Source organism: Clupea harengus, chromosome 3 (genome assembly GCF_900700415.2).
Source record: "Clupea harengus chromosome 3, Ch_v2.0.2, whole genome shotgun sequence".
Lineage (NCBI taxonomy): Eukaryota > Metazoa > Chordata > Actinopteri > Clupeiformes > Clupeidae > Clupea > Clupea harengus.
Genome location: NC_045154.1, coordinates 10501922 through 10525628, shown reverse-complemented (window position 1 = coordinate 10525628; position 23707 = coordinate 10501922). Strand labels below are relative to the sequence as shown.

Genomic DNA, 23707 nt, shown 5'->3' with positions numbered 1-23707 from the left:
CTGTAACTTTGGTTAGTTGAAATCCTGCTGTTACTTATAAGAACACATCTTACCTGCAGACCATGTTTCTCTTGTCAAGTGCAGATTTGTGTAAAGCATTTATTGTTGTCAAGACTTTAATTACCAAGATGTGAGACTCATCTGTGAGTAACATTTGTCCACTCTCACATAAAGGTATTGTGGTTGCGGTCACTGCCACTGGTAAAGAGTTCCTCCATCATGTGACCTGTTGCCATTAATGAGCATAAACATTGCAGAAAAAGACAGTGTTGCGAATATTCTGTTTTACACTAGTATGACAATGAAAGAAACAAAGAAAGACATTTGTTATTTGTGCACATGTAATATCATAGAATTAATGAATGAATGATCATCATAAAAAAGCTATTTAGAAATGTTTTAATAATAAACATGCTTGTCAAAGATGGTACACCATGGTATTCTGTCAGCCATATGTTACAACTGCTCCTTCAACAGCAATGTCTGGAAAAAAAAGTTCTTATACAGAGCCAGAAAAGTGTTGTGGTATATAGGGTTAAGTAAGGTTGAATAACCCATTATTTCCTTCTGAAGTTATTATAACGTGTATGAACATCCGTAAAACACTTACTATTGCCATAGGCTACAATTGTCTGGGGGAATGTTCTTTGTTTAGGAAATTATGAATTTACCCAAGAGAAATTCTTTTTTTACAAGACACGGCAGTTAAAGTGCGGCAGCAGGTGAGCTCTGAGTGGTGTTTCATAAACCCTACCGTACATATGGCTGAAAGAGTGTCGTCAGAGCTGACAAATGAATGTCAAGGTTTAAGCCTTCATCGGGTTGTGAGCCAGCCACCATATATTTACCAAATAAAGCGGCTGTAGTCACGCCTCTAGGAGTCAGCACGCTCCTTTTTGCAGCGCACTCATTTCCGCCTTTGGGGGAGCGAAATCCGGAGGCACGTAATTCTTCGTGGAGAAGTTCGAGTGAAACGGTCACAGACGTACCAGGAATCTGATTTATGCCTCCCGGTAGAGTCGAAGGTTTGTGGCAGAGTAAGCGCGGAATGCACAGCTGAATCCAGAAAGTTTAGTCTCCTGTCGAACGACCAAACCTGCAGTTTGTGGAACTTCATGGAACTTCAGCAACAGCACTGATTTTCCTGGACCCATCATTTCTGTCAAAGAAACTAAACGAGGTTTCCTCCAGGTATGAACCTGTAGGGCTTATGTCAACATGTCTCGCTTGTAAACACATTTTCTTGGTGCCAGGGGCTATATATTTTTGATGATGTTTTGGTTCATATTTGCGCGTTTGTGTATGATCTGTGTTTTCATTTAAACCAATATTATCATCTCGAGTGTACTTGGTTATAGTATACTGTATATCTCTATCGCTTACAAAAAGTTGATTAAAGTTGTCAGTATTTCGAGTCAGTTTTAATTATGCTTTCGTTTGTAGTGTGACGTTTTGTTGACAAAACATCTGTACATCCATCACCAGATGCACAGTACAATGTAATGGTTCTGCTGTAGCACGTTACAGAGTGGTTGAATAGTGCAGGCTACAAAGGACGCATTCATGCGACCCATGCACGTTTAATTTGTTTGCCATTCACAGAACTGCACAAAACGAGTTAATGTTTACGTTTGGCCTTACCTACCTTTTGTCAACACAAAACGCGCTCTTGGAGTGAAAATAGGGGTACCACATATTATGGTGGCAGAACAGAACTTTTTTCAACTGTCCTACTCCTAACTCACCAGATAATCCTCTTCAAATTGTGCGTAGGCTTCGGCCAGTGCCACTGCATGTATGACAGTATGATTATAATTCTTAGCTTTAACCAAGAATGCTGAAGTTGCTTTGACACAGTAACTCTTGAATTTGAAGTCTTGAGGTAGAAGCGTGATTATGTATGAGCACATCAACTGAAAACAATAGTTTGTCTCCGCACTGAACTAACACAATACGCCAGGCAGTAATGCCCCAGGGAATATCCATCCTGTTTGTTCTTCACAGACATGAAGAATGTGAAAAATTAAGATATAAATTTAGATCACTTTGTGAAGCAACAGCTGAGAGATTGCCGTTATTGAACTATGTACTCAGAGGCCATGTTTGGGTCATTGTTACGTGCCATGGGTTGGGCTACATAACTTTGTCGTGGTACAAATGACAGATTCCCTCTGTCAATTAACCTACCAGACAGACACATTTCTGAGACTGTGATAGCTATGCGCTTGCTATTGGGGATTTTCACTAATGTAGTGTTTTGTCATTTTCATGGAGTTCCCCCCCATGTTCAGCTCCATGTGAAGGCAGCGCATTGAACTCGTTCCTTTACCATGTGGTCACCCCATGGTTTATTTTCAGGCATGATACACTTGCCCTCTGTAAGGCTTCGAAAGTAAAACACAAGAGTAGTGTGTGCGTGTGTGTCTGCTCCAGTCTTCCCCTTAAGGAAAATACCTTACCCATGTGATGGTCTCTGATGTACTTCATGTCACGCCTTTGGGCTCCTGAGACCTGTGTGTGTGTGTGTGTGCCTTTGTTTGTTTGTTTTATTGTTTGTGTGCCTGCCTGCCCTGAAGGAAAATGCTGGAACACATATGGAGTGCTACATCAGATCAGTATAGTCTTGTTGAAGTTCTCCATAATTCACTGTCAGTGATGCGGCTGTGAATGATGGCCATGCACTGGAGGCTACACAGACAGCCTCTCTATGCTCTACTGCTTGTCCAGATCTCTCTTAGCACACACTTTGCCTCCATTCTTGAGTGTAGAAGACGCTAAACACTAAACACACAGAGATTTATACGCTGTAAGAGCCGGCCTGGGCAAGGACTTTGTGTGGTCTCTAGACATTTGCTAAAAGAACTCACCCATGATATAGTGTTGATGGGGGCTGGGAGGGGAAGAAAGGGCAGGAGCCAGGTGCCATGTGCCTGAGCATATGATGGTGGTCTGTCTGTGCACGTGCCTCTGGGCTAGAGGAGATTAAAAGGCTTGAGGCGAACTGTGATGAATTCCTCCAGTCTGGCCCCTGCTCCTAATCAATGGTCTTTTTGTGGCCTTAGGGGGTGGTATTAGACAGCAGTGATGGGGGGTTGAAGTGGCCTTAGGGGGTGGTATTAGACAGCAGTGATGGGGGGGGGGGGGGGGGTATTAAAACTGTGCACCTCTTACCCCCACATTCCAGCTGGTCTCCTTGCTGCGGTGACCCCAGGGGTCACCCACCCGCTTGACCCCTGTTAGGGAAGATATGGAGATACTTCCTGTTCCTGTGAAGTCTGAGGGACATGTGGTGTAGAGTTTTTAGGACGACAGAGACTGAGACTGACGGGGGTGTTTAGGATGATGAAGACATAGACACTGATGGCAAATCATGACCCGTTTGTCTCAAAGGTCTGACGGAAACCCTGTCCCCAAACATTGGAGCCAAATTTAAGAGAATCCCACTAGTTCCGAAAGTTGAAAATAGGATGTTATATGTATAGCACCTTAGCCATTTCTTGAAAACGATTCCTCATCTTAATCAGGCAGAAAGGCTTGGGTGGTACTGTGTGTGTGTGTGTGTGTGTGTGTGTGTGTGTGTGTGTGTGTGTGTGTGTGTGTGTGTGTGTGTGTGTGTGTGTGTGTGTGTGTGTGTGTGTGAGGTGTGTGTGTGTGTGAGGTGTGTGTGTGTGAGGTGTATGTGTGTGTGTGTGTGTGTGTGTGTGTACGATTGGTCCCACTCCACCCAGCACTCTTTCTGACAGACAGAGGGAGTCTTCCCCTCCCCTGGCTCTCAGCTGCTTCTCATTGTGTGTAAGAACCCAGTGCTCTTTACTGGGGCTGGGGTTTACGCTGTAATGCAGCCACAAGAGGAGTCATCAAAGGCTCCCAACCCACAGTAAACCCATCAAGGGCTCACAATCACGCTCTCTACGCATGTCGGTCGGGGTCCAGAGCTGCCTGGATGTGAGATGGGGAAGAGTGTGTGTGTGTGTGTGTGTGTGTGTGTGTGTGTGTGTGTGTGTGTGTGTGTGTATGGGGAGGGGTTTTATGTCTGTATGTGTGCTTGAAAGTGTGGGGCTTGGAGACTTTCAGTTGCAATAAAGAAAGTGTTAGTGCTGTAGTCAGTTCAGTGTGTGGTATCCTCTATAGTTGTTTGTGTAAGTGTGCATGTGTGTGGTCTGTGTAAACATTATTATTGTTTTTTATCCTTGTCATCCTCAATGTTATCATTTTCACCCTCCTCGTCAAAAGCATCTTCATCATAGTTCATCTTCATTATAGCATGGCATCATCATGGTGTCTCTCTCAGGTTTCTGCAGGCTTCATGAACATTCCTGTATTGTGTGGATGCTAGTGTAATCTGTAGTTGTCTTTGCTGTCATCCTGGGCCGCTGTCCCCACAATGAGTTGGCTGTCTCTAAAACCAACAGCGTTGTTCGCCCTGCAGATCTCTCCTGCCTTGGGTCCTAGTGCCAGCCAGTCTAGAGTGGCTACAGCTGGGACAGTCACAGCCCAGTGTCTGCCAGGGATGTCTCTTGGAGGTGTGTGTGTGTGTGTGTGTGTGTGTGTGTGTGTGTGTGTGTGTGTGTGTGTGTGTGTGTGTGTGTGTGTGTGTGTGTGTGTGTGTGTGTGTGTGTGTGTGTGTGTGTGTGTGTGTGTGTGTGTGTGTGTGTGTGTGTGTGTGTGTGTGTGGTGTGTGTGTGTGTTTGGCATGCTCAGAATGACTTGGCAGAAATAGAGTGTTTTCTAGTGGAACCAGAAGATGAGACTCTCGTTCTTAGAAACAAACCAGCAACATGTTAATTTAACACACAAATACACACTCACACACACACATGCACACACTCACACACACATTCGTACACACACACACATACAGACAGACAGACATACAAAACACTTTTGCACACTCACACACACGCAAAAATACACACGCACACGCACACACACACACACACACACACACACTGAGATGTGATCGCAGCATGGCATTCTAATCAGTTTTTACTTGTTTTTTTTGTGTGTTCCACTTTGGGGCCCAATTGAGTTGCTTTCTGTTTTCATTTTGCTTTGTTTAGTTTAAATCTGCCTCCAGCCCAAATGAATTGTGGATTCTCCTGCATCAGTCTGTAAACGTGCAGTCGCAGACACGTTTCCTCTTTTTCACTCTTTTATCCCTTAGAAACCATAATATGTGACAGGGTGGGTGAAGTATAAATGATGTTTGTTTCTTTTATAATTAATCCTGATGATGCTGGTAGATTATTCATGGGAGGATACGCAGCCTTAGAAATCAAAAGGAAATGGCATACTTGAACCATGCACATGTCTCTTGGTTCTCTATTAAAACAATTCACAGACTATGGTTTGACACAGACGAGATTCATGTCACTAATAGGCTTGTATGTGTGTTTATAACCCAGTTTCTAACTCTTCATGAGGCCCCTGAGATGTCTACGAAAGGCGTTTTATCTCATAAGTTGGAGTGGCTGCAGTGTTTTAACATGCAAATCCATACTAGAGATCCCCCATATGAACCCTCATAATGTCACAGACCCATAGGTCTGCAAAAGTATAGAAATGTCCTTACAGCGGTGTGTGAAGAATGCCACCTTACGGTTTGCAGTAATACAGCAACCAAACCCCCAATTGATGGGCAACGAGTAAAGCAACGAGCAAAGTCCATTGCACATGAACTAAAACTATTGTGTGGCGTGTGGGAGGATTGCGCAAACCGACACATGTTTGCGCTTAGGATCTTGCTCATGGTATTTAAATGATATTAGCAAAATGATTTTGCCAAGTTATTTCATTAGCTTAGTTCATGCACGGCAGACTTTTCTCATTGCTCATTGATAGTTGCCCGTCAATGAAATTAGGGCCCCCGGTTATTAATTATCCCTGGTCCCTTAATATGTTTAAATTGTTGAGCTGAAAGAGTTAAAGGAGTTAAAAATAAACATAATTAAAAAGACTATTTCTACATGGCATGTTGGTCTTCTCTGTTAATGTTGCCATGATGTGCCATCACAAGGCTTCATTCTAATCACTAAAGAAGCAACCACTCTTAGTTACATGTTACATGTCATATTCACATTTATTTGAATGCAGAGGTCTGTGCGTTTTAGAATTGTTTTGTCATTCTCGTGCAGAGATTAAAAAAAAAAAAAAAATGTGTATACTATGGATGTGATCCTGTTCAAAACAGATGGAAAAAATTGAGTTTTTGAAAATATCCAGATACTTGTTGACAAGTCCACAGTCCAAGCCAAAAGCTACAAAATGGCAGACTCTCCAAAAAAAAAAAGGCTGGCATGCTACACCTCCAAATACCGCAGTGATGCGGTTATTGCTGCAACCTTACAGACCCATACTAACCTTTATACTGTAGGACAACCACACTAACCTTTATAGTGTAGGACAACCACACTAACCTTTATAGTGTAGGACAACCACACTAACCTTTATAGTGTAGGACAACCACACGAACCTTTATAGTGTAGGACAACCACACTAACCTTTATAGTATATGACAACCATACTAACCTTTATAGTGTAGGACAACCATACTAATCTTTATAGTGTAGGACAACCATACTAATCTTTATAGTTAAGGACAACCTTACAGACCCATACTAACCTATATAGTATAGGACAACTATACTAACCTTCATAGTGTAGGACAACCATACTAACCTTTATAGTGTAGGACCACCATACTAAGTTCCCTAATGCAGAAATACCCATGACCCTTAAAGTGTAACATATTCACACTAACCCTCAGAGTGCAGCTGGTGCCTCAGCGCGCCGTCATGGCAGATAGTCAGACACTATTTAGGGGACACTGCTAAAGGCCCAAGGTGTCGTGGAAAACAAAACTAATAGGGCTGCTCAAGTTTAGAGGAGATGAGGGGGGAAGTGGGGGGGATAAGGGTCGTCAGGTGATTCAGGATTCTTCAAAAGAGTCAGGGAATGCACACCAACCTTGGGCACCTGAGGGGGCTGCCATGCTCTTTGACTTACTAGATACCACACACTTGAAGACTTTTTTTTGCCGAACTGTTGTACTGAAATGCACAACCCTAATGTTAATGGTGGGTAATTTACCAATATGGGTAGGTGGGCTGATCTGGAAAGGAGTGGTATTGATTGCTTCATGTATGGATTGGTCTCTCGTGGTTCTCTGGGTCTGGTTTTTTTGGTGTGAGAGAAAGCTGCTTTTGATTTTCTTGCTCTGCTGTGCTCTTCATCTCGGGGATGGTGTCTGAGTTATGGATGACAGTAGCTATAAGGCGAGTGCATTCTGAGGCTATATTTTCCCACAGCCTTGGCTACACGCTGCTGTTGTTTACCACTTACTTCTATTTTGGTGGGCTGCGATATTTGTACCCTCCGACTGCCATGCAGTGGGAAGAAATCTGGCCTGCTCTCTCTCTCTCTTTCTCTCTCTCTCTGTCGTCTCTGTGCGGTGTCTTTTTTCTTTTGCTGCTTTTATGTTTTTTGGCTAAAAGGCTATTTGCGTTTTAAATCACAGCTTGATCCCAGAGAATAGAGACTTCCTGTTGTGTCACACTTGTTTTAAATGGTAGGGGGCTTTTCTGCTTGGGTCCTTTTGGTAAACAGCATCTTGTTTACCAAGGCCTCCTCTGCTGTTTCACATGTTCTGTGATGTGTCTTAGAACACACACACACACACACACGCACACACACAGTGACCTGGCATGGTGTTTCTCCCTCGTGTTGTCACGCCTGCCCCTGCAGCCCCCTGATAAGTTGCATGCATTTGGCATCATGACCACCCCAGTCTTTCACACCTTGACACAGCCAGACTCTGGGCCTGGGAATGTGTTTGGGCTGCCCAGCAGTTTGTCTGGTCCCCCTGTTGAGCAAACGGATGAATTGTGGTGGGAAGTAGCAGACTGTAGTAGCAGATAGTAGTGTGATATCGCAGATTCTTAAGACTGATGAACTATAAATGCTGCTCACCTAAGAATGAACACGAATTAAATATGATTAGGAACTGATATGGTCTCTTTATGATGTTATAATAAGTAAATGTCTGACTGATTAAGTCAGTGAAGGTGAAAATGAATAATCTTAAAGAACCAAGGACTTGGTTAACAAGGACTTGGTCAGTTTCTCAACATTGTCATTTTGACTGAAACTTAACTGAAATTGAATGACTTAAAAAGTCAATGTACACAGAAGCGGCTGTTTCCTTACCTTTATTTTAAAATCCTCTTCGGCTCTGTTAAACTCTTAATTCACAACTCTCACTGGCAGGGTTTGGGAAAGTGTCCTTACCTGACTCTTTAAGTACACCTTTCATCAGGCGCGTAAGCACATGAAAGCAGCATGCTTGCTGAAACCTGTCCTTGGATAGATGCTCTTTGTTCTGCAAGCCTTTTGATTGGATGGCCTTGCAGCATTGCTCCTTTGGTGTGTAAAGATGCAGTATGCCATGCCTTGCAATCTGACTCTCCCTCTCTACTCTGTGTCACTGTTTAACTGTGCTGGATCTCTATCCTTAATCAGAATGTAAAATCTGTTGCCAGGTAAGGCTCCTAGAGCCAAAATGCTCCTGTGCTGTATACTTGGCAAAGAAGAGGGGAACCAAATGGCCTATTAGTCTCATAGATTGGGTAATTACCCGTAGAATTAGGTGTGCAGGGTCATCCTCCAATGGCTATCGTGTTATGGATTCTGGACTAGGAAATTAATGGTCTGATTAAAAACGAACAATGGTCAATTGTTTTTCAGTGTTTATTTTGGCAATGAATTGAACCCAGATGACGGAGACAGAGTGAGTAAATAAAAGAAAGACAGACTGGAGAGGAAGTCTGGGAGATGAGGCCTCACATGAAGCCGGGGAGGTAGACTACAGTTAGGGTTAGGCCTCACATGAAGCCCTGGAGGTGGACTTTCCTAAGCTGTAGTCAGTGTAACAGGCCTCAACACCTGAGTAGTATGAAAGGCCTCAGCACCAAAGTAGTATGAAAGGCCTCAACACCAAAGTAGTACGGTACGAAAGGCCTCAACACCAGAGTAGTATGAAAGGCCTCAACACCAAAGTAGTACAAAAGGCCTCAAGACCAGAGTAGTACGAAAGGCCTCAACACCAAAGTAGTATGAAAGGCCTCAACCAGAGTACAAAAGGCTTCAGTGGGCAAAGAGAGTGGGTAGTTACAGCCCATTTTTCTGTGAACGACTTCAAAGACATTAGCGAGTATCTGCACTGTGCTTAAGTCTTTTTCTTTAAATGATTGCCGTCAGATTTTTTTTCTCTGTTACAAATGTCTACCGCACGTCGTAGCTCTCTGGAGGCAGATTATGTGGAAAACAGCCCAGATGGTTCAGGCTTCCTAGATGTGTGAGATTTTCCATCTTAGGGCCAGATTTTCATATCTCTTCATCACAGGAACACCTGGGCGCCTGTTTTGAAGGGCAATGTTTTATGGAGTGAGAAAAGAGATTATTATCGCAATGATCTAGTAGTGAGGAGTGATGAGACATCCGCAAGGAAGACAAAACAAAAGAAAAATAAATTCAACACAGTTGTTCTTCTGGATCTTTCTGGTCCTAAAGGTGTCAGTAACAATTGCTCAGTTAACATTAGTAAAAACTGCCAGGAGTCTGTTCTCTGCTCACCTGCCAAGCCCCTGTTCTCTGCTTACCTGCCAAGCCCCGCTTGAAGGGCTCTCTCAAGTATCGGCAGATTGATCCAGCAGTTACTGAAGTGTCCGTTTTCATTTTCACAAACAGAAATAAAACACTCATGGAAAGTACGGCGTAAAAATATGACAGCATGTATTTCATGGTTTTACTACGTAGCTCAAAGAGAAAAGCGTTTCATGGCAGAGACGTTTGTTTGTATTTGACATGTAGTTCTCTTGAGTTGAGATGTGTGTGCTTTGGCCTGGCTTATCCCATCATTTGGGGCTTTAAGGAATTGGGACTTTTTTTTACGCTGACTTTTAACTGTTTGGCAGGGGACTATTGCTCGTTCTGAAACCGAAGTGCAAGTGGCTCTCCAGTTTGCATTCATCCCACTCTCTGCTTGCACACTTAGAACTTGTAAAGTCCTTTGGGTGAAATAAATGCTGTTGTAAACATGCTGGAAAAGCCTGTGTGGATAATCTCCATGGTAATGTGACGTTTTGGGACAGTGAGCTCCCCCCCCCCCACATAAGCTTAAATTGTGTTTGTCTGATTGCTGTTTACAGTGCTGTTTAGCAGGGGCGAGGAACCTGTCATTTGAACAGAGCAACCATGTATGTTGTTTTTACATTACAGTATTACATTTTGTTGCAAACCATGTGTGATTGTTTTTACATTACAGTATTACATTTTGTTGCAAGCCATGTGTGATTGCGATTATGAGTGTCCCTTTTGGGGACCCTTTCAGTAGAAATATTTCCAGTGGAATGAGGCCTGGATGATCGGCTGCTTAAAAAACGCTTTGCTGCGATTCACTGGGGGGATCCCTGTTGACCGCTAGTTTTCTGAAGGGGGTGCCTATTGGCTACTGAAATACTAACCCCTCATTTACAGACATCATCATTGGCTGGTGGATCTATGCAAGGGATTGCTATTGGCTGCTAATGCTCAGGTGGAGACTGATTTGCTGCTCATTAGTGCTCTTGGCCGGGATCACTGGGCTGACACAGTCATCTCTCCGTCGGCCCGTCGCCAGGCTCAAGAGCATTTTGCAGTGCTGGAGAGAAGAGGCCCACCTCCCCAGAATCACCTCCGTGTGCAGCAATGGATCACTACTGTGAATGTTCCTCTCTCCCTTCAGGTCGCCCTCAGTTGTGCTGTAGACATGTCATTGCCAACTCTGCGTCTTTGCAGAGCTCTTAATGTGGTGCGCTAGTTTATAACTAAGGAGAGCATGAAGAGCTCCTGTTCCACTCTTTCACGCGTACTGTTAACAGTCTCATTTAGCTATTAGGAATTAACCCAGTTTGTGTTCTGTCTACTTAGTTTTAATGGTTTTAAAGCACCTGTTGGCCCCTTTATTACCATACTTACCACTTTAGCTGACAAGCTTGAAACTGCAAGTCCGAAAGGGTGCCTAATTTTGTTGCTTGCTAAATGGTTTGTTCCTCCAGACAGGCCCAGCACTCTGATGTGCAGCGGTGACCCCGCTGTAGTCATTAGCAGTGCCTGCAGTCAGCAGAAGCTAGTTCAGGGGGGGGGGGCACGCAGTTTGTTTCTCAATCACAGCAAGTCCTGTGTTCCAGCGCCACCCCATCCCGCATCCACCAGAGTTGGACAGAGTATTGAGTGCTGACCAAAGCGAGGGGATCCCTTGCAATTCATCATTCTGACTGCCATGGTTTTTAGAGTGGCTGCATTAGTGGAGTCGAGCTGAGGGAGTCTTAAAGCTGCGGTTACAGTCCAGGTCTTCATCAGAGCCATGTGGTAATATGCAGATGCCAGATCCATTTCCTTCATGGGTCCATATACTAGATAGATGTCCCTATATGACCCATGTGGAGGCCTAGGCTCTGGGCAGCCATTGCCTAAATGAATGTTTCAAACCGGTGTTGTTTTCATGCTTGTTAGCTGATTTTTTTTCTAATGTTTTCATATTCATTGTCTTTGTTCTGTCAGGAGGGCACAGGGTTGTGTGTCTGTGTGTGTGTGTGTGTGTGTGTGTGTGTGTGTGTGTGTGTGTGTGACTGTAGATGTCAAAACCAGGCGAGTTGCTGTGGATGTGTGAGTTTTCAAACTGCTGGTTTTCTATGTGGTGAGTGGGCTTGCAAACAGTGTCTTAGAATAACAGTTTGAGGTGATGGCTTCACATAGTCAGCAATTTCATTCAGAGCGGCTACCCCTGAGCAAGCAACCCCCCACACACACACACACACACACCCACACACACACACTCTTGGACATCACCAGCACTGTCTGTGTGTGAGGGAGTTTGTGTCTGTGTGTCTGTGTGTGAGGGAGTTTGTGTCTGTGTGAGGGAGTTTGTGTCTGTGTGTCTGTGTGTGAGGGAGATTGTGTCTGTGTGTCTGGAGTTCCATGTATGAATGTGGGCCCATTGGTTATATTGGATCTGTAAACAACAGTCAGCATTAGACATTACACTTTTCAAAGAGACACACACACAGACACACACACACACACACAGACACACACACACACACACACACACACACACACACACAGACACACACACAGACACACACACAGACACACACACAGACACACACACAGACACACACACACAGACACACACACACAGACACACACACAGACACACACACAGACACACACACAGACACACACACAGACACACACACACACACACAGACACACACACACACACACAGACACACACACGTAGATTTCCTTAGTGAAAACAATGGGGGCACCTCAGGTTAATTAATTGATGTTCCTCTTGAACAGGGAGTCTCAGTGTCCCACCACAACCCATGCATCAGTAATGATCTTGAGTAATTTAGAGAACTAATTAGCCATTTAGCTCGCTGTTAAAATGCTAACGGTCACAGTAAAACACCCTTGACTATCTTTTTTCCCCCTGGTATTAAGGCTTGACCGCATATTTTAATATCAATGGGTCTCCATGGCAACATTTCAGAAGAACTTTTAATGACATCTTTAAGTATGCAGACAGCATGCAGAGTTGACTGGGCAGAGGCAGCTCAAGGAATTGACAGGTAGTCTCTTACAGTTTGACATGACAGGGGATCAACCTTGTGGATCATGGTAGTGTTCTTGATTTGTAGACCCCCAGTGGCCTTGTCAGTGCTCGACAGCCAGACTAGGAGTGAGTGTGGCACGCAGGAATAGAATGGTCCTTGTAGGGATGCTTCCATTCACAGTAACAGTCTATCAGACGAGTTGTCTCACAGGGATGGTTTTTTGATCTAAAAGTATTTTTTATTTGTGGAGGATTGCTGCCTTGACATACACGATACTCGCCAAAAAGACAGTGACCATGGGTATGGCATGCCTGGGAGCAATACATGCTGTCCTAGATATGTTGAAACCGAGGTTTCAGATTTGTTTTTGCTTACTCTCACCTGCGGGGGTAGGTGTAACGCCAACACGGTATCTATTAATAGACCATATAGGACTCAAATACAAGCTAACAAACAAACAAACAAAAACAAAGAAATGGATTGAAACAAATGTACCACTCTACGTTCAGCTTGTTGATGATTTATGTAACACTTTGTCAGCCTCAGTAATATAGGCTGTATTTTCTTTCTCTTCTGTTCTTCAAGGGCTGACAAACAAAACATGTTGCTAGTCAATGATTCTGTTCATGGCACTGATGTCAGCACAATGTGAACATTGTAGTTAATGATCATTTTCGTAAAAAACTTTACACAAGTTCCTGTTCAAGAGCCTGGCTGGTCTGTATTGCGTACAGAGAATACTGATTTGTGTTGAGGCTTCATTGTGTGGTGGAGGGCACATGGGCACGGGACCAGCGGGAGGTTGTTAGGCCTCTATTCAGAGCTCTGGAGTGTTTGTGCTGGCTACCCTCAGATGCATGCTAATCAGACAGAGAGAGCTCCAGCCTGCCGTTCTCCTGCCCGTTTACAGTTATCTGTGTGTTGAGTAACTGGCCTAGATAGGAACAGTGGCCGTAGTACTTACACATACATATGTACACACACACACCTGTCAAATGTATGTCTAATGACTTGTTTCGTTGTTTTTGAGTAGTCTGCTTTTAGAGAATATGTGAAGCCAAGAGTAGCTGACGAAACATCTTTTGTAAAACAGATAATAATAGTAACCTACATACACACACAGACACACAGACACACAGACACACAGACACACAGACACACAGACACACAGACACACAGACACACAGACACACAGACACACAGAACTCAGACACAGCCTCCCAGACAGGCCTTCCCATGAATGTTTTTCCTCCTTTAGACTCTGTGGTTGAGAACAATTCTCCAGAAACACACACACATGCCCAGTAGCACTGGCAGAGGACATAGGACTGCTGGAAAATTGGTGTATTTATAAATGTGTCTGTCTTGCTTGACTGACTGACCAGAGAGCTCTGTGTGTGTGTGTGGTAAGGCCTCTGTAGCCCCTACTCAAGTCACAGACTCTCCACCACTAACCAAATGTATTTTCTCAGAGGAGAATGAGACTGGGTTGGTCCCGCTTAGCAGTCATAGCTAATGGCCACTGTTTGAGATTGCCAGTTAACCTCTACAGAGTAAGGAGCTTTATCATAATCCTAATTTGACGTCAGGGCATTAGTCTTATAATCAACATTAGAATAACTCATATTTTGAATTGCTAGCTTTATGTCTCTGAGAGTTGTGAAAATCCACTTACAGTATCCCAATGTCATGGACTCTCAACCCATATTGGAAGTATCTTTGCTAGTAGAAATGTGTGAAATGTTTGTTGTGGGCCCATTGGCTATGCAACAAAACAAGACCAGGTCTATTCCAGATCTGTGCACGACAATCAGCATTATAATGGATTTTCACACATACACACACACACACACACACACGCACATATTGTAAATTGCTAGCATTGTGTCTCTGAGAGTTGTGAGGACGATGTGAGGACTGCCTGTCACTCCTTGTATCTTATACAGTGGTTAGCTACTGTGCTTGGCTGATTATTGAGGTGATAGGGGTTCATTTCTCCACTTGAAAGCTATTAATCATTCACATTCATTGTGTAATTCACAGATGTTTTTTTTTCTGCTCTCGGTCAGATGGATGCGTATGGTGGAGTGTGTGTCCCGTGTGTCCCTCGCTGAATAATATCTTTGGTCTCCATGCCAATTATCACGTAGGCTCCTTTTCAATAAATCCTGGGTAATGAGCAAGAGGGCGATAAAGAACGGGAAAGCAATTAAACCCAGAGACGGTTCATTTTAGCGGCGGAGTGTGAGCAGAATGCTCTAGCACTGCCTCGCCCACGTGGTATTCCCGTAGCACCTGAAGGTCGTCCGACTCGACCGCAAAGTGCCAAACCAGGTGCAGTTTCACAGTTAATTATCAGGCCATTGTCGAGGTGATGTGAGGAGACATGATTCTTTTCATTCACGTTGAAGACTGATCTGTGCTTTCTAGGATCAGACATTGTTAAAGCCTTTTGTTCTCTTCTTTGTCAATGAAGAGTCTTCTTTGCCACGCTCTTCTACTGTGCCAACGAGTGGAAATGTTCTTGTCCTCTCGTTGCCTTCTCTCTGTTTTCAGGAAAATGAGTTGTCTTCCTAAAAACGCCATGTCTGTTATAGGAATGCACAGAAGCCCAGGCCCTGTGGCAGTATAATAGGCCTGTGGTTGGAACGGTGGCTTTCATCACACTGTGTGCATACAACAACCCAGACACTGTAAAATATATATTTTTCCTGCCTCACTATTGTACAGAGTGTCTGGGGTGTCCCAGTCTCATAAGCCGTAAGTGATGGGAATGGAAACTGTAACTCTGGTCCTTGAGGAGTAGACGTGTTGTGAGGAATGACCAATCACAGTGGCCTCCCCGGACCCAGAGAATGACCTCAATAGTGGTGTACACAGGCACCCACATCTATGTCAGCCATGTGTGTCAGAACATACTCGGCTGAGTCTCTCACTGTCTCTTGTGTGTTGTCTACACAAGTGCCTCTTTCTGCCCCTGTGTGTATTCTTAGAGACTATGTTTAAAGCTGCAATGGGGGCCTGAACTGCAGATGTGATGTCAGTCAAAGGTGCATTGAGCTTCAAGTTCTCATCCTGCCTGTCCATGTGCTTTGTGATTTGTTCTGTTTTCGAAACAGGGAACCTCTTGATGTCTTCAGTTTCATCACTCCAGATGTCAAGACTCAAGTGCAGACTTGTGAGCACTTCACTGGGGTTCCGTGCCAGAACAAGACATAGTCCACACCGGAGTAAGCTGCTCTCTGGCTTCAATCTGAACACTGACTTTAAGGTGTCCTTTTTTTTTGCCAAGCCTTTTTTTTAACTGCTTTTGATTATTTATTTTTTGTTACAGAGATAGACTATGTACAATCTGATATCCCTGTTATTGTTAACCAACAAAATTGATTTGTGTCTGCCAGCACATTTGTCCACAAAGTAGACAGGTTTCCAGCGAAGGAAACAGCAGTTAGCAATTCATAGCGGAATGATTGGTTTATCATCACTCCCCAAAACGTCGGGCAAGCGGACAAATCACAGTTGTTGCGGTCTGCGTCGCTGTGATGTCACATTTCTGGGAGTGCAACATCAGCCTACGGCGTAGGGTGCAGTGCTTCAACTTGGCGTAGATTTGCCTCCCTTTTGCCCCCTTTCACTGTTTTTTTTTCTTCTGCAATTTCTGCAGTTGGGGTGACCATCTTCAATCTTCAAAAGTTTCTTTTCAGCACTCTTATAAAAACCAAAAATCAACCACACTTCAGACATAATCCTCTTAGGGGCTGAAAAATCTTTAGAGCGTTGTCACTACCTTCTGCCATGTTTTGACTGACGCAAAACAAACCCACATGGCATGCTGCGACTGTGTGTTCCTCACTTTGGTTAATGCTGGACAGTATTTAACAGAGTCTTTTCAAAGCGCAGTAATCAACCACAGTTTTACTTATAATATATAAAATTTGAAATGATAATACTAGCTGTCGGGAATTTTACAGTGGTTTACCATGAAACTGGTAACCGGTTCATCTATATTGCAATGTTTTGTTGGGTTGATCTTCAACCCTTCCTGTGTTGCTGCCCTTAACCAAGCAATCCCATTTAACCCCATTCTCTGAAAGCCTCTGGTACATTTTTCTTGCTGTTCCCTGATTTGCATGAAGCACCTACACATGATCCGTACCAAATCAGGCTGTGCTTCCAGAGTCTGCTCCTCATTGGCTTACATGAGGCGCAGACACGCAGCCTGCACACATACCCACCAGGAATCCCCAAGCAACTAGCACAAGCTCAGTGAGCGCCGTGTTTTAGGAGTGACCTGCTGAGGATCAGAGGGGTCTGCTCTGTGTCTTTGGCCGAACCGTGTCACGTTTATGCTGCCTGGCATCCCCAGCTGGTGCTTGTGTACCAACCCAACCACCCCACTCCACCCCCTGGTTTTAAATGGCTAAATCAATTGCCGTCAGTCCAGGGACGTGTAACGAGCACCATATGATCTCATACAACCTCAGGAACCCTCCACCACACACACACACCATCCCCACAGTTCCAACTGTTTTAAGACTTTTCGGAAGCTCTTATGAACATCCAAGAAAATCAAGACTGTTTCAAAATGAATTTTATTGGCTGGGAAGAAGATGGAGGAGTGTGTGTGTGTGTGTGTGTGTGTGTGTGTGTCATGTGTGTGTCTGTTATGTGTGTGTGTAGCCAGTAAGTGTGGAAAAGCAGCTGGTGCAGCAAGAGCAATTACACACACACACACATACACTCATAGTCACACACAATCCCTACCAGGAAGAATGCCAGTCTTTGAGAGAGCCAGCAAAGAACTCGATCACCCGTCCACACCGCTGTCATACTATCTACAAAACCTGCTACCGCACAGGCCTGCCGAGTCCAAGCAGGACAAATGCCAGCACATCTGACCAAAGGAATTTGGCTCCCCAAAAGCCTGTGGAGTGGGCTTGTGGAGGGATCGTGGAGTGATTGAATACGTCTTCTTTAAGAATGGGGGTGTCTTTTGGAGATTAGTTCCAGGAGTTTGGAGATGAGGACCAGGAGTTTGTTCAGAAGTGTTCAGGTTTATTTTGGGCAGTGAGCGTGACATACACATGAATGTTCTCGTAACCCAGTGCTGTTGTCACCCCCACGTTCCCCCTTTTATTTTTACACAGATCCTATCTTTGCTGAAAACATCTTTTTCTCATTAATGTTATTTTGGAAAAGCTATGTTTTGCAACGTGATCGATGAGATCATATTCTTGTAAACAGGACTGCAGCAGATTTGTGTTGAAACTTGTCTTTCTTTTTATGTGAGCAGAATGTCAGAAGTGTTATTAGAATTTGAGTAGACTGGCCACATGTGCAGAGATAACAGTTCGTCATCCAGTACAATACTTCTCTTCTGCTGCTACACACGTACACAAGCATCATGTGAAGGACTCTTTGTAGTAGTGGTTCACTTGTCAGCATGGCTATACCATAACCTGATTGAAAACACACACAAACACACACTCACACAATCACACACTCATGCACTCACACACAAACACACACATGCACTCTCTCACACACCAACACACACACACAGAGGATTTAATGCTCCGGCCATGATAGTGTTGACACAGATGTGTGATCGCTGCAGCAGGCGGATACTGCAGCAGGTGTAAATGTGAAGTGGGTCGGGGCTGGAGAGTCAGTGGGTGAGGGAGCAGGTTGAGCTGGCGGGCCCGTGATGGCGTTGGGTTTCAGCTCTCAGGGCTGCAGGCAGCCAGAGAATGTCCCGGCAGCCCGGAGGAATGTGGGGAGGGGGATTCCTCTTCTGACAGGTCGTCACACACAAACAAATACACACGCACACACACACAAGCAGGCACACACACTCCGACCTCTCAAATTATGCGTCTGAATGACGCGTGTGTGTGTGTGTGTGTGTGTGTGTGTGTGTGTGTGTGTGTGTGTGTGTGTGTGTGTGTGTGTGTGTGTGTGTGTGTGTGTGTGTGTGTGTGTGTGTGTGTGTGTGTGTGTGTGTGTGTGTTTGTGTATGCGTTCATGTAAGTGTGTGGTGACTTTGTCAGAGGAGGAATTCCCCCATTTGTCTTACTCATTGTCTGAGTGCTTCAAGTTATCCGTGTGTGTGTGTGTGTGTGTGTGTGTGTGTGTGTGTGTGTGTGTGTGTGTGCATGCAGTGAGGTATTTCCTCCTGCTACGTTTCTTAGGTGTGTGTTATTAGCACTGAGCAATGTTCTTGTTCATCTTGTCTGGCCATTCCAGCCAACTGACCTCATTGTCCTCGCTGTATATGTGTGCCAACTGTCTGTGAGATCAGACAGACAGACAGACAGACAGACAGACAGACAGACAGACAGACAGACAGACAGACAGACAGACAGACAGACAGACAGACAGACAGACAGACAGACAGACAGACACGCGCAACACTAAAGTCATCCTTTCACAAAAGCAACAAAAGTAAAATCATAACGAAAAAATAAAATAAAATAAATGAATGCTAAATTTAACAAGTAGCAAAAAAAACGTAAACATGGTTTTAAAGTGTTACATTTTAAGTCCTTCCACTTGTAAAGCACATAGTCAAATTATGCTTTCAAATGAACACATCAGTCACCCATTTTTCAATTGGACATTTCACCATATGGGCAAAATGACCCCCACCCGACCGACCGACCGACCGACCGACCCTAATCTCTAAGTCCCCACCATTTCCAGAGCAACCAGACAATATGCCTCGACCAGCATGAAGCCCACCACACACATACACGTACACACAAGCTATGAGGGGCTGCCCTTAAAGCATGGGGTCCTTGGGTGACTGTGTGTTGCACATGACATTGGGGTCGGTGGTTATGTCATGTGAAGCATACAGAAACTATACGCAGATGCCAGAAATCCTGGCATCTTCAGGGCTGTTTTAATTCTGGGACATTTTTAATTTCATTTTAACGACTACTAATGATTGTGTTAATGGGGGTCATTTTGCCCATATGGTGAAATGTCCAATTGAAACTGACTGATGTGTTCATTTGAAAGCATAATTTGACTGTGCTTTACAAGTGGAAGGACTTAAAATGTAACACTTTAAAACCATGTTTAAGTTTTTTTTACTACTTGTTAAATTTAGCATTCATTTATTTTATTTTATTTTTTCGTTATGATTTTACTTTTGTTGCTTTTGTGAAAGGATGACTTTAGTGTTGCACGTGTTTGGCAGTGAGTCAGTGAGCAATGTGTTGGGGACATTAGGTCATCGGAGCTGAGTTTGTCCCATTCCCTGGCCCTGGCCGTAGTTGCCCACCTCAACACGTGGCCTTGTGTACTCTAAGCCATGACGGAGTTGTTTAACCTTGGTGATGATCCATAAGTAGACCTTCTGCTGGGCCCGGTGCTGTGGCCTGCTCTCTCTGGCAGCCAGCCCAGGCTTTCCCATTAGCCAGAGCCCTCGTCACCACTGCAAAGCTAACGCACCTGGAGCATCCGCCATCTGCCAGAGACCGGAACAACTGCCCTCGCTACCCTCTCTCCAATCACCTCTACAGAGATAAATGGCCTGAGAGCGAGCGAGTGAAACCTGACTTTCCAATTTATTCTCCTCTGTGTGTGTGAGTGTGTGAGTGAGTGTGTGTGTGTGTGTGTGTGTGTGTGTGTGTGTGTGAAAGCTCAGCGAGTGATAAAGCCATGATGGTGGCCCCTTCTCAAGCCCTGCTTTGGGTGGCTGATGTATGTGACCCCCATCCTCAGAGGTCACACTCTGAGGTGTCTATGGGTTGCAGAGGCATTGGGCTTTTATATGAGCTTTTCTGACATCAGGGCTCCAGATAATAACAGGATAGGAGGAGGAATGTTTCTGGATATCATTTTATTTCAGATTTCTTTCTCATGCGTCTTTCTCTGACCTGGTGTTGCCTTGTGGGAGCGTCTCAAGCATTTCAGTGGTGCCTCAACTTTTGAATGGTTTGTTTGCTTGTTTTGACTTGTTTGTTTGTTTGAAGTGCTCCCTCTCTGGCATTCTGCACCGGGTGACTTGGCACGCACCCTCTGGCGCGGTACAAAGGGTCAGCATTCTTTCGTTGTCATTAACATGATGACTATGCAGAACATCGCCCGCTGGGATGGTCCTTCGACAGGAAGTGAGGCCAGTGTATTGGAACGTTGCTATCTCCCATGATGGCTTTTAAGATATTTGGGATTAGGGTTAGGGTAACTCAGATCCTGGCTTGAGATGGCCAGCTTGTAGGTTTGATTGATTGTTTATTTGTTTATTTGTTTGATTGTTATTTTATTGCTTATTGTTTTATCAGTCAAGATTCGTGCCCAGATCAGTCACACAATTGCTGCTCGTTTTGGACAGGGAGGATATGCTTTACCACATACCTGTAGAGTGCTTGTCGATGTCGGCAGATATAATAATAATAATAATAATAATTTATTTTATTTGTAATGCACTCTTCATTCAAAAGAATCTCAGAGTGCCAACATATTAAAAACTAACTATAATAATACAATAAAATAAAAATGAATTAACAGAAGCATAATAGAAAACTTTTTAACATATTTATATACGATTTAACACAAGGCCAGAAATGCCTTCCTGAATAAAAATGTTTTATATCAGCTGTTGTGTAGTGCATCCATTAATACTGCATGTCTGTGCCAGTAGACTGTTAATTATTGTCTTTTTGTATTTAAAGACCCTTTATTTTGACCATCTACTGCTTGGTTGTATTTGCTGTCTTGTCTATCATGACGGACTCCCCTGCTGCGTTTCCTGTGCTTTTGTGTGAACATCGGTCATATGGGTCGGATGTGTGCCTCACTCTGCTCTGGGCTAATAAAGTGTGTAAGTCAAGCAGAGGGCAGGCGGATGGTGTCCTCACATGCTCAATGCAGTGATGATGGCAGCAGAATAGAGGAGGGGGAGTGCTGATCATTCCTGCGTCACACAAACATCCGGACAGGTGATTGCACACACACACACACACACACACACACACACACACACACACACACACAAACACATACGCAAACATATAGACAGACACAGAGAAAGGCAGACTGAAACTAACACATGGGGAGTAAAAATGGTCTATTGTCTTCTGTTATTTCTTTGTCTTTCAGGGTTTTTCTGGCAGTTCTGACCCAATAATACCCACAGTGTTCCGTGTTTGTGAGCACCTTCAAAAACTGCTCGTTCAGCCATTTCACTGCTCTGGGATCAGAAGTTGTCAGAAGTATGTTGTTTTGTGTCCCGGGCAAAAACAGTGTCTGGTGTTCTCTTCAAAAGCTTGCGTTGTGTTGAAAAGATGTGAATGTGCCATAAAGCTCTCAGCACTGTGCTGTTAAATGTCCTTCTCTCCTCTGTGTGGCCTGGTGCCGCACATACAGATGGCAGGGCTGGTAAAACAGAATGGATGTTTGCACACTGTACAATCCACCTTCTGTTTCCACTGGGACCTGTCAACCTGTCCCGTTCCTCAACAAGTGAGTCTGATGTCTGTGCTGTCAGACTCTGAGCATGCTGTCCTCTGATGGTCAGTGCTTTAAAGGCAGAGTCCCTGATTCTGGCGGAAGTTTGTTGATATTTTAGCCCAGCAGCCAATCAAATTATACCTCTCCCTTCCATGCTCATGAAGCAACATGTTGATTGGCTGGATTTGTTTTATGGTTCGGTACGAGCCATTATATATGTTTCCAATTTCCGGAGCCAGGACTGTGTACGGACTCTGAACACAATGAGCAGATAGTTAGAAGACCGTGAGGTGCAATTCACTGAATTTGACAAAAAGTGTGTTGAATTTGACTTTGATTTTCAGTGACAGCCTGTGCTGTAAGACTGAGATCCTGGCTGGTCAGTAACCGCCTGTGCTGTAAGACTGAGATTGTTTCTGGTCAGTAACCGCCTGTGCTGTAAGACTGAGATCGTTGCTGGTCAGTAATCGCCTGTGCTGTAAGACTGAGATTGTTGCTGGTCAGTAACCGCCTGTGCTGCAAGACTGAGATCATGGCTGGTCTGTGACCATCTGTGCTGTAAGCCAGCCTGGGCTGTTCTATAACTGTCCATGCTATGATGCTGAGATCACGGCTGCTCTGTGACGGTCTGTGCTGTAAGGCTGTAGAGGCTGGGTGAGCTCTTGTGTCTCTGCTAAGGCTGGGTAATAATTGAGAGGGGAGATCAGAACCAATCTCCCTTGACTGAAGAGGTTGACATTAAAGCCAGTAATCGCTCTTGAGTGGGAGAGTGCCTCGTTCACGCTGCTCTGAGAAAATATCCACTTTTCACACTTTCTCGCTTGCTATCTTTGATTTTCTACCTTATTTTTCTCCCTCTGTTCCCCTCTCTCACTCTCTCCTCCCTCTGCTCCCTTCTCTCACTCTCTCCTCCCTTCTCTCTCTCTCCTCTCTGTGCTCCCTTCTCTCACTCTCTCCTCCCTCTGCTCCCTTCTCTCACTCTCCTCCCTTCTCTCACTGTCTCCTCTCTCTGCTCCTCTCCTTCTGTCTCCTCTCGCTGGTTGGACCTCTGTGTCACTTTCTCCCTTGCTCTTGCCCTTTTTCCTCTCCATTTTACGTGCTCTATCTGTCTGTCTGTCTGTCTGTCTGTCTGTCTGTCTGTCTGTCTGTTGGTCTGTCTGTTGGTCTGTCGATCTGTCTCTCACACACTCTCTCAGTCTTGCTTTGTGCTGAATGGCAAACAGCTTCATGGGAAGCACACACTTCACATACTAATGAAGCGAGCGAGCGAGTAATGGACTAAACTTCTGTCGGCCCCTGTAGGGGTGCACTGGGTCTGTTTCTGACTGCTAACACAGATATTCCCCTCTGGCTCCCAAAGCTTAGGCCTGAAATAAAGACTCTCTCTCTCTCTCTCTCTCTCTCTTAGGCCTCTAGCAGGGCCTGGTGTGGACTGAAAAGGAGGGTAGCGTTTTTGTGGGAGCAAGGAAAAGCCAAATGGTTGTTGGTTGGCTTGCGGAGCTACGCTGTGCAGACTTCTGGTTAAGGCCACAACAAAAAGGGAGAACTAATGACATTTTTTTGCTTTCCATTCGGTTTAGTTGGAGAAA

General features: G+C 44.5%; 1 protein-coding gene across 2 annotated transcripts in view; it reads left to right on the top strand.

Annotated features, from left to right (window-relative positions):
- The first annotated feature begins 880 nt into the window (after positions 1 to 880).
- tspan9a (tetraspanin 9a) overlaps positions 881 to 23707 on the top strand; it is a 192196-nt gene continuing 169369 nt past the window's right edge. For both annotated transcript variants that reach the window (XM_031564534.2, XM_031564533.2), the window contains exon 1: positions 881 to 1191. The gene's annotated coding sequence lies outside the window, so the exon portion shown is untranslated. The remainder of the gene's footprint in view (positions 1192 to 23707) is intronic.